At 40.3% G+C, this 12,529-nt stretch overlaps 1 non-coding gene across 1 annotated transcript; it reads right to left on the reverse strand.

The window, feature by feature from the left end:
* Positions 1 to 737: 737 nt before the first annotated feature.
* LOC118480839 lies at positions 738 to 844 on the reverse strand. The gene has a single exon (XR_004863820.1). It is a non-coding gene; the product is annotated as a small nucleolar RNA R71 (small nucleolar RNA).
* Between the last annotated feature and the right edge of the window lie 11,685 nt (positions 845 to 12,529).

The raw sequence follows: 12,529 nt of genomic DNA on the forward strand, positions 1-12,529 counted from the left end.
TGACGTCATTCGAAGGCTTATACTAAGCACGTTGACACTTTTAGTCCTTTCTCATTCAAAGTTTTTGATTTTTCAAAAAATTAGTCCCTTAAATTCGATGTTTGACTTTATTAGGGTTTATTACACGTGTCAATACATCATTAGACGTGATTTTACGAGGTGTAACACACCTGACCAACAATCGTTTTTGTTTTTATCGCAAGACTTGGAACCCAGGCGCAACACCTGAACTTCCTACGCAGTGCATGAGCTCCAGTTCCAATAAAGACATAAAAGAACCTCTAGACGAACTCGAACGCTTTCTAAGAAAGAGACTTAAGGCTAAAATCCAAGAGAAAGTTTCGGGGGACCCACTTCTGATGGCGGATCAACGTACCCAAATGGATTACCTAAGGCCCACAGCGGGTAATCTCGGCGCCGCTATCAATGCACCGAATGTCGATTCCAACAACTTCGAACTTCGGCCGCATTTGATACAAATGCTCCTGAACTCCGCAACCTTTCATGGGCTTGCGGACGAAGATCCCCATTTACAGATTACCAACTTTTTGGAAATATGTGATACCTTTCGGATCAATGGGGCATCAAACGAGGCCATCCGCCTCTGAATGTTCCCGTTTTCACTAAAAGACCAAGCTAAGGCTTGGCTTAACACCCTCCCAAGTGGTTCCGTAAACACTCGGGTTGAACTAGCCCAAATTTTTTTATATAAGTAATTCCCTCCTTCTAAACCAGCTAAATTAATGACTGAAATTAATACATACTCACAAGAGGACGGGGAATCCTTATATGAAACTTGGGAAATGTTCAAGGAGCTATTAAGAAAATGCCCTCATCATGGTCTTGCAGTATGGCAACAAGTATCCACTTTCTATAATGGATTGTTGCCACACACAAGACAAACGCTCGACTCTAGCTCCGGGGGACTTCTAGGTAATCATCGCCCAAATGAGATTTATAATCAAATTGAGGAAATTGCTCAAAACAATTTTCAATGGCACACTCCCCGAGGCACAAAATCTATTGCCCCGGGCGCCCAAAAGGTTGATGAGAGCACTTCTTTACAAGCCCAAATCGAGGCCCTCTCTTCAAAAATCAAAAAGTTAGAAATGGCAAAAACGGCCTCGGTTATGGCTTGCGAAGGTTGTGCTTGGCCACATGAAAATTGGAGTTGTAAGAAAGAATTGGATAATAAAGCTGAAACGGTAAACTACATTGATAATAGACCTAGGCCGTCGGGTCCTCCAACGGGTATCTACAACCAAGGATGGCGTAACCACCCTAACCTTGGTTGGAGAGAACCCGGCAATAGTAGTAATCAACAAACCAAAACCAACGAACAAACTTTCAACAACCAAGAAATGAGTCACAAAATTTCTCTCAACAACAACAAGGGGGATGAGAGAGGCTTGAAGATACTATCTCACGCCTCATCTTTAACACTGAAAATAAAAACTCGGATCGATTCCAACCAATGGAATCAAGTTTTAGAAATCAACAAGATAGCATTAAAAATATTGAAAAACAACTAAATCGACTAGCTCAAAATTTTAGGTGCGTTACCCAGCAATACCGAGACCAACCCAAAGGCGTAAGTGCATCTCATAACATTGAGAAACCGTACCGTAGGTCCTGAGGAGGCTCCGCTACCTCCATTCGACAAAAATCCACCCATGCAACCCACAAACTCATCAACACCTCAAAAAGAAACAACTCCTCCCCCAAATCACGAACCTACTAAGAACCCCCCGGTGCCCTACCCCGGTCGGTTACTTCGCCAAAAGACCGATGAGCAATTCACAAAATTCGTAAACTTACTAAAACAATTACACATCAATCTTCCATTCGTGGAGGTCCTCACTCAAATGCCTAAATATTCAAAATTTATGAGAGACTTTCTCACCCACAAAAGGAGAACTGAAACACTGCAATTAGTTAATTTAAGTGAAGAGTGCTCCGCCGTACTACTCAATAAACTCCCACAAAAGAAAATCAACCTCGGAAGTTTCACCATCCCTTGTTCCATTGGGGGATCACCTATACGGATTGCGCTAGCCGATCTTGGGGCTAGCATCAATCTCATGCCCGCATCAATGTTTGACTGACTCGGGTTAGGTAAAACAAGCCCCACAAAGATGAGCATACAACTCGCCGATAGGTCTATCAAATATCCACAAGGTGTCGCTGAAAATCTTTTGGTAAAAGTCGGAGACTTTGTCTTCCCGGCCGACTTTGTCATACTCGATATGGAGGAAGACACCGAAGTACCACTCATTTTAGGAAGACCATTCCTAGCCACCGCTCATGCAATGGTGGATATGAGTGGTGGGAAGTTAACATTGAGGGTCGGGGACAAAGAGATGAATTCGGGGTTGGGAAAAGAGTAGAAGACGACGACCCGGTCAACTACATGGATGTCATAGACTCAAGCTTGGATGATGCTCTCCAACAGTGCAACATGGGATGCAAAATATCCCACTTGGGTAACATATAACTGACTTTGGGTCTTTCCAAGGACCCTTATAAACGTGGCGCACCACAGACGTATTCCGCGGAACTATCCTTAGTTTTAGTTTAGATTAACCTTTATGTTTTCTAGTTTAGTTTTAATTTTCAGGAATAAAACACACTCAAAATGGTGGAGGTTACTTAGGGAACCTTGAGCCCACACCCCATGCACAAAAACAGAGCCTCCCGACAATTTTTCTTCATTACAGCAAGTTCAGCACGGGGCCGTGCTTAGCCCAACACGCCCTCGTGCCCGAGGTTCTGCAGAAAACGCCCAGTTCAGGTAACTAGACACGGGTTCGTGTTCACTGAACACACTCTCATGCCCAGCCTCCTGTTAAATATGATACTGGCAATCTGGGCACGGGGCCGTGCCCGGATCAACACGGGCTCGTGTCCAGACGCCCAGTAACATAAAATTTTGTTTTTAAACACCTTTTTACACATTCAATCAACCTAAAAACTTATATTTGGGACACATTGAGGACAATGCGTAATTTAAGTGTGGGGGGGGGGGATGCTAAAACCTTGAATTTTGCAAGTCCTAATAACAAGCCTTACACAAAACTCTATTGGAACCGCTAATCACCCCAAATTTTTCAAAAACCTTTCGATTTTATTACTAATCTTGGTTTAATTTGGGAATAACAAGTTCTATAAAGGTTATATTTTTACAAATTTGCAACCGATAGCGCCGTGATAAAAAGAACCAACATAAGAAAATTATGAAACGGCATGACAAATCTAGTTAAAATTTGATTATATATACTAGATCACATTATAAACCTATTCCCACAAAAAGTGAGTTTTGAGCCTTTATTGAGCATACAAGCATACATCTTTAAACTAAATGCTCATTTTTCGTTTCTTGTGTGAATAGCCGCATGGTTTCTTACGACTCTAGAACTTGCCACGACGATACATTCCTGGTACTTACCAACTTAATCCCAAGTAAGTAAATGATGGAGGCATTAGGACTAACCCATTTTTCTTTCAACACCATTATTTTTCATTTTTTTTATCACCTACCGAAAATCCCCCTAGTTAACCCCTTTGAGCCTAAACCTTTTCTTTTCTAAACCCACAAAACAAACACCCTTTACGCACCAAAACCTTTTTTCTTTTAAACCCTTTATTTTTGCAAAAAGCTCGGTTTTCTTGTGACGTTCTTTATAAGAAAAAACTGAAGTCTAGCAAACAAGTTCCTTAAAGAAACTTTGTTTGAAAATGCTTAGTTTGAATAAAAGTCACAAAAACAAAAAGTTTTACGACGACCGACGCTTTTTACACTTTTAGCCATTTTACTAACCAATAACCCAAAACCACCTACCTTTAACCCAAGCCTAACCCTTCCCCAAGTCCTTTTGATATTTACAAAGGTTTATAGTTAAAAAAAGAGGAGGATTGATTGCTTGGCAAGCATATGGTAGAAGTAAGTTCATGCCGGTCTCGAGTGTTTCACAAAAATACATCTTCGGCCGAGTGTTGAGTGATCTCCCGTGAGGTATGTGAACTTGTATATAAATGGAATTTTAAAGAGGCATGTTATGCCTAAATAAGTAATTTCTCCTATGAAACGTTCTGAATAAATCATAACGAATAGGATTGTAAATAGTATAAAAATAAAACCCAATAAAGATCTTGGATTCCCGACACTCAAGACAAGCCTAGAACTTCTTTTCTACACATTCCATTTGGGTGTGTAAGCCACATAATAAAGAGTTTTGCTTGAGGACAAGCAAAGATTCAAGTGTGGGGGTATTTGATGTGTGTAAAATGCAATATATAAATTACATCAAATGAGGCATAAAACTATCCCTTTTTAATACTAATGTTGGAAAAAGTGTGTTTTGTCTTCCTTTTGTATTTTCAGGACCAAATGAGCTTAAATGAACAAAAGGAACAAATATGCAGCAAAAAACAAACATAAATATGAAGAAAAGGAATAAACGTGGCATGCCCGACCCCTCGACATCATCTCCCCAAACAAAAACAAGAAACAGAAGGCTGACCACGGCCCGTGCCCAGCGGACACTGGGGCGTGGTCAGGTGTCTGCAGAAAATGACAAAGTTGTAGAAGCTTCTATTCCCAGCACGGAGGCGTGCCTAGCTCAGCAGGGGGCGTGGTCAATGCTAAGATTCATAGAATCTTGCAAATCTTGATAGTACAGATACGCTTCTACACACGGGGTCGTGCCCAGCGAACACGGGGCCTTGTGGAGCCTAATGCAGACAATTGTAATTAATGAAGAAAGCGAAAGATGATGGCCACGGGGGCGTGTCCAGCGGACACGGGGCCGTGGTCAGGCTTCTGTTAAGGCTATAAATAGGGGTGCTTGGCTCACTTCAAAGGCATCCCTTGGCAAACCACCTCTCTCCCACTTCACCACCACTCCACCACCACTACAACACCCACATCCACCACCATCATCCATCATCCAACTTAGAGTGTGTGTAGTAGTCTCGGGATCCAAGATTGATAGTAAGAGTTCTTGTCAATCAAAGGCCATGTTTGGCTAAGTCTCTTACATCACTTGGTGAAGACAAGCATTTAATGTAATACTTTTGATTTTTAATATTTTCGCACTTTTTATTTGGTTTTGTATTAATGACTTTAATAACTAATTTCTTATGTTGAAGGTGAAACTTTTTTATCATTTGTCTGTGGTGTCTTGGCATTACTTTACTGTCTATATAAAGTAAAAGATTTTCACCATTCATATCTCTACGGTCTATATAGAGATATGTTCTACCTTGTCGGGTTTAAGGGAATGGTTTGGTAAGGTTCTTGCCTTGTTCATTGTATAGATCCTGCAAGGACCTGGGTCAAGCTTACTAGGACCTCCTTCAATACCCACTAGTATTGGATGACGGGGGTGCGAATGGCTTGATCCCCTCATATATAAACTACTATTAATACATTAACCCGGCTACTTTGGATTGTATCCCTGCTGACTCAAACCACTTAGCCGAGGGTAACGTCGCCTTCAAAAGAGGGGCCTACCACTTTACGCATTAATAACTTAATTAATTATCTTTCAATATTCCGACCCTTTGGGATTGTACCCTTGCTGACTCAAACCACTGGGTTGAGGGTAACGTCACCTTCAAAAGAGGGCCTACTACTATAACTAAGATAATCTCTTACATTAAAGGCGAGTCGGATCCAAGTGATTCATCTTGTCTATCTGTTTTTATTTTATTTTTATTTTCAGCATTTTAGTTTTTATTTTTCATGTTTAAAACCTTTTCTAAAATTTTGATTTGATTAGACGTTGAGGATAAACCAGTATTAAAAGCTCTTGTGTCCTTGGACGACCTCGGTATCTTACCAATGCTATTCTACACTCATGATGGGTGCACTTGCCCATATGTGTGTTTAGTGTTAGTAGAATATCGTGTTTTATAAATTTAAAACTTGACCAAAGTGTAAAATGGGCTTAAATTATTAATAAAAACATATTACACTCGACACGCATCATAGGGTTACTACCAGTAACAATGTCCTGAACTGGGTCAGGGAGGCCATCAAGGTACTTTTTAATTGCCTTATCCAAAGGCGTAACCATTGTTGGACATAACAGACTTAGTTCCTCATATCGGTCCGTGTAGGCTCGATGCTCACCGCTATCTTGTTTAAGATTATAGAATTCCCTTTCCAGTGCCCTGAGTTCATGACGAGGACAAAATTCCTTCATCATTAGAGCCCGAAGCTCTTCCCAGGTTTGAGCCAACGCCACATCGGCACCCCTGTCTCTCATCACACTGTTCCACCATGTTAATGCGCGTTTCTCAAAAAACACTAGATGCAAACTCAACCTTTCGCTCATTTGGACACTAAACATGTCAGAATGTGCTTTCTAGACTCTCGAACCATCGTAGGAGTGCAGTTGCTCCTTGAGACCCAAAAAATTTCAGTGGTTTAGCCGAATTGAACGTTTTGTAGCTACACTGAGCATTGTTATTGTTATTGTTCGCTTGATTTATATGGGTAATAAGGTTCGGAATCACAGCAGCAATCTGCTGAGCGACAAGGGTTGCGAGTGCAGCATCCTGAGTTTGATCGCGTTTAGGAGGCATTATATAAAAAGGAACAAGGAAACATGAGAAACGAGTGAGATGACATTGGATAGTCAAAATAGAATGTTTAAATATATTGACAAAACATAAAGATTGTGACCATTCGTTCATTAACTAAAACAAACAAACGTCACGGTGATTAACCAAAGTAAGTGGGTTATAATAATGTATCGCGAAGACATGCTTTAGCCTATAAGTGGACACTCATCCCAAGTGTCACACCCTGACTTTTGCGGAAGCGTGATTATGTGTGACTTGCTTAATACCATTGCATTCAACCATAACAAACAACTATATGATAAAACCCAAGATGTTCATCCATAGATATGTTTCAGACAATACAACCAATCATTATCTAACAGATATTTGAGACTTCAAATTCACATTACAAACCATCCAAATTTGTTTAAAGTTCCATGAGGACTCGATAAAAGACACTAATAACAACTAGGCTTTGAACTATGTATCTTATCCAAGATAAGATACACAATCCAAACCCTTAGACACTCGATGACATCTTTTATTTCAGACAACACTTGAAAACTTCCAACGCCCGCCAGATCCATATTTAGTTTCCTAAAATACATGTAGTTTGAAAACATCAACAAAAGTTGAGCGAGTCCATGTGTTTTGTATGTGTGCACGAATAAACCTTGTAATCATTCTAAGTATGTATGTATTTGTTAACCCGATATAAAAGCAACAAGGAAAACGTATCAATTAACGGTTTGCAAGGCCATTAATATGTGTGACGTGATGCAGGAAGGCTCAATCCTGGCGGATTTTGAACCGGGCTTCTAGCTGGAAGACATAGTCACCTCATGGGCCAAATCTGGTCCTCATGGGTGGGGCTCTGATGCGTGTGTAGCGTTATATGATTTTAACAATATTTTTAGCCCTTTTTAACACTTTAGTCAAGTTTTAAATTTATAAAACACGATATTCTACTAACACTAAACACACATATGGGCAAGTGCACCCATCGTGAGCGTAGTATAGCGTTGGTAAGATACCGAGGTCGTCCAAGGACACAAGAGCTTTAAATACCGGTTTATCCTCAACGTCTAATCAAATCAAAATTTTAGAAAAAGGTTTAAACATGAAATTAAAAACTAAAAATGCTGAAAATAAAAATAAAATAAAACAGATAGACAAGATGAATCACTTGGATCTGACTCGCCTTTAGTGTAACCTTTGATGTTTTCCACATTTTTGCACTTTTTAAGAGATTATCTTAGTTATAGTGGTAGGCCCCTCTTTTGAAGGTGACGTTACCCTCTACCCAGTAGTTTGAGTCAGCAAGGATACAATCCTAAAGGGTTGGATTATTGAAAGATAATTAATTAATTTATTAATGCGTAATGTGGTAGGCCCCTCTTTTAAAGGTGACGTTACCCTCGGCTAAGTGGTTTGAGTCAGCAGGGATACAATCCCAAGTAGTCGGGTTAATGTATTAATAGTAGTTTACATATGAGGGGATCAAGCCATTCGCACCCCCGACATCCAATACCAGTGGGTATTGAAGGAGGTCCTAGTAAGCTTGACCTAGGTCCTTGTAGGATCTATACACTGAACAAGGCAAGAACCTTACCTAACCATTCCCTTAACCCCCGACCAGGTAGCCAACATATCTCTATATAGACCGTAGAGATATGAATGGTGTAAATATTTTATTTTATATAGACAGTAAAATAATGCCAAGACACCACGGACAAATGATAAGAAAGTTTCACCTTCAACATAAGAAACTAGTTATTAAAGTCATTAATACAAAACCAAATAAAAAGTGAGAAAAGATTAAAAAAACAAAAGTATTACACTAAATGCTTGTCTTCACCAAGTGATGTAAGAGACTTAGGCAAACATGGCCTTTGATTGTCAAGAACTCTTACTATCAATCTTGGATCCCGAGACTACTACACACACTCTATGATGGATGATGGATGACGGTGGTGGATTTGGGTGTTGTGATGGTGGTGGAGAGTGGGTGAAGTGGGAGAGATGTGGTTTGTCAAGGGATGCTTTTGAAGTGAACCAAGCACCTCTATTTATAGCCTGCACTGAAGCCCAGACACGGCCCCGTGTCCATCCACTTTCTCTTTCTTCATTAATTGCAGTTTGTCTGCATTAGTTGTCCATAACCCCGTGTCCACTGGGCACGGCCCCGTGTGCAGAAGCGTATCTGTACTATCAAGATTTGCTTGGATTTTGCGAATCTTAGCGTTGACCACGGCCGTGTGGAGCTGGGCACGCCCCCGTGTCTGCTGGGCACGGGGCGTGTTCAGCCTTCCGATCTCTTGTTTTTTTGCTTGGGAAGATGCTATCGAGGGGTCGGGCATGCCACGTTTATTCCTTTTCTTGTATTTATGTTAGATTTGGCTGTGTTTTTGCTTCTTTTGTTCATTTAAGCTCTTTTAACCCTGAAAATACAAAAGGAAGACAAAAGCACACTTTTTCCAACATTAGTACTGAAAAGGGTTAGTTTTATGCTTCATTTGATGTAATTTATATGTTGCATTTTACACACATCAAATACCTTTGCTTGTCATCAAGCAAAACTCTTTATAATGTGGCTTACACACCCGAATGGAATGGGTAGAAGATAAAGTTTTGGGCTTGTCTTGAGTGTCGGGATTCCAAGATCTTTATTAGGTTTTATTTTTAAGCTTTTTACAATCCTATTCATTATGATTTATTTAGAACATTACATAAGAGAAATTACTTATTTGGGCATAACATGCCTTTTTAAAATTCCATTTATATACAAGTTCACATACCTCACGGGAGATCACTCAACACTCGGCCGAAGATGTATTTTTGTGAAACACTCGAGACCGGCATGAAACTTACTTCTACCATATGCTTGCTAAGCAATCAATCCTCCTCCTTTTTAACTATAAACCTTTGTAAATACCAAGAGGACTTTGGGGAAGGGTTAGGCTTGGATTAAAGGTAGGTGGTTTTGGGTTAGTGGTTAGTAGAAAAGGGCGAAAGGCGTAAAAAGCATCGGTTTTCGTAAAACTTTTTGTTTTTTTGACTTTTTATTTAAATGAAGCATTTTCAAACAAAGTTTCTTTTTGATGAACTTGTTTGTTTGTTGCTAGACTTCATATATATATATATATATTCTGATAAGGAATGTCACATGAAAACCGAGCTTTTTACTAAAATAAAGGGTAAAGAAAAGGGTTTTGGTAGGTAAAGGGTGTTTGTTTTGAGGGTTTAGAAATGAAAAGGTTTAGGCTCAAAGGGGTTAACTAGGGGGATTTTGGGTAGGTGGTAAAAAAAAAAGAAAAATAATGGTGTTGAAACAAAAAGGGTTAGTCCTAATGCCTCCATCATTTACTTACTTGGGTTTAAGTTGGTAAGGACCGGGAATGTATCGTCATGGCAAGTTCTAGAGTCGTAAGAAATCAAGCGGCTATTCACACAAGAAACAAAAAATGAGCATTTAGTTTAAAGATGTGTATTTATATGCTCAATTAAAGGCTCAAAGCTCACTTTTAGTGGGAATGGATTTTTAATGTGATCAAGTATATATAATCAAATTTTAACTAGATTTGTCATGCTGTTTCATAAATTTCTTATGTTGGTTCTTTTTTATCACGACGCTATCGGTTGTAAATTTAAAAATATAACCTTTTTAGAACTTGTTATTCCCAAATTAAACTAACAGAAGTAAAAAAAATGAAAATTTTTGAAAAAAATTGGTGTGATTAGCGGTTCCAATAGAGTTTTGCGTAAGGCTTGTAGTTAGGACTTCCAAAATTCAAGGTTTTAGCATCCCCCCCCCACACTTAAATTACACATTGTCCTCAATGTGTCCCAAAAATAAGTTTTTAGGTTGATTGAATGTGTAAAAAGGTGTGTAAAAACAAAAATTTATGTTACTGGGCGTCTGGACACGGGCCATGGTGACCGGGTTCAGATTGCCAGTAACAGAAAGTAACAGAAGGCTGGGCACGGGGGCGTGTTCAGTGAGCACGCCCCGTGTCCAGTTACCTAAACTGGGCGTTTTTCTACAGATACTTGAGCATGGGGCGTGTTGGCTGGGCACGACCCGTGCTAAACTTGCTGTAATGAAGAAAAAATGTCGGGTGGCTCTGTTTTTGTGCATGGGTTGTTGGTTCAAGGTTCCCTTAGTATCCTTCACCATCCCGAGTGTGTATTATTCCAGAAAATTTAAACTAAACTAGAAAGCATAAAGGTTAATCTAAACTAAAACTAAGGATAGTTCCGCGGAATGCCTCCGTGGTGCGCCACGTTTATAAAGGTCCTTGGCTAGACCCAAAGCCAGTCGTATGTTACCCAAGTGGGATGGGTTGCATCCCATGTTGTGCCGTCGGAGAGCATCATCTAAACTTGAGTCTATGACTTTCATGTAGTTGACCGGGTCATCATCTTCTACTCTTTTCCCAACTCCAAACTTCATTTCCTTGTCCCCAACCCTCAATGTTAGTGTTCCCTCATTCGTGTCTACCACTGCGTGGGCCATAGCTAGGAATAGCCTCCTTAAGATGAGTGGTACTTCGGTATCTTCCTCCATATCTAGTATGACAAAGTCGGCTGGGAAGACAAAGTCTCCGACTTTAACCAGTAGATTTTCAGCGACACCTTGTGGATACTTGACGGACCTATCGGCGAGTTGTACGCTCATTTTCATAGGGCTTGTTTTCCCTAGTCCGAGTCAGTCAAACATCAATGCGGGCATGAGGTTACTGCTAGCCCCAAGATCGGATAGTGCATTGCGTATGGGTGAGTCCCCAATTGAACAAGGGATGGTAAAGCTTCCGGGGTCGATCTTCTTTTGTGGGAGTTTGTTGAGTAGTAAGGCGGAGCATTCTTCGCCTAAATTAACTAATTGCAATGATTCAATTTTCCTTTTGTGAGTGAGAAAGTCCCTTATGAATTTTGAATATTTAGGCATTTGGGTTAGAACTTCTACAATGGAATATTGACATGAAATTGTTTTAGTAGATCTACGAATTTTGTGAATTGCTCATCGGTCTTTTGGCGAAGTAACCGATCGGGATAAGGCACCGGAGGATTCTTGGGTGGCTCTTGGCTTGGTGTAGGAGTCATCTCTTTTTGGGGTGTTGATGAAGCTGTGGTTTGGCTGGGTGAACTCCTTTCAGTTGAGGGAAGCAGAGCTTCCTCGGGACCTACGGTACGGTTTCTCAATGTGATGAGATGTACTTGCACCTTTGGGTTTGTTTCGGTATTGCTAGGTAACGTACCTTGTGGTCTCTCAGAGAAATTTTGAGCTAGTTGATTTAATTGTTTTTCAATGTTTTGAATACTAGCTTGTTGGTTTCTAAAATTTGCTTCTATTTGTTGAAATTGATCCGAGTTTTTCTTATCGGTGTTAGAGATGAGGCGCGAGACAGTGTCTTCAAGCCTCTCTCGTCCCCCTTGTTGTTGTTGAGAGAAATTTTGTGACTCAATGCGTGGTTGTCGAAAGTTTGTTCTTTGGTTTTGATTTTGTTGGTTACTACTATTGCCAGGTTCTCTTCAACCAAGGTTAGGGTGGTTACGCCATCCTTGGTTGTAGGTACCTGTCGAAGGACCTGACGGCCTAGGTCTATTATCAATGTAGTTTACCATTTCTATTTGATTATCCATTTCTTTCATAAAACTCCAATTTTCATGTGGCCCACCACACCCTTCACAAGCCATAACCGAGACCGTTTTTGCCATTTCTAACTTTTTGATTTTTGAAGAAAGGGCCTCGATTTGGGCTTGTAAAGAAGTGCTTTCGTCAACCTTATGGGCGCCCGGGGCAATAGATTTTCGAAGAAAGGGCCTCGATTTGGGCTTTCGAAAATTTTTTTGAGCAATTTCCTCAATTTGATTATAAATTTCGTTTGGGCGGCGATTACCTAAAAGTCCCCCAGAGCTAGAGTCAAGTGTTTGTCTTGTGTGTGGCACCAACCCATTGTAG

The sequence above is a fragment of the Helianthus annuus genome, chromosome 7 (genome assembly GCF_002127325.2).
Source record: "Helianthus annuus cultivar XRQ/B chromosome 7, HanXRQr2.0-SUNRISE, whole genome shotgun sequence".
Lineage (NCBI taxonomy): Eukaryota > Viridiplantae > Streptophyta > Magnoliopsida > Asterales > Asteraceae > Helianthus > Helianthus annuus.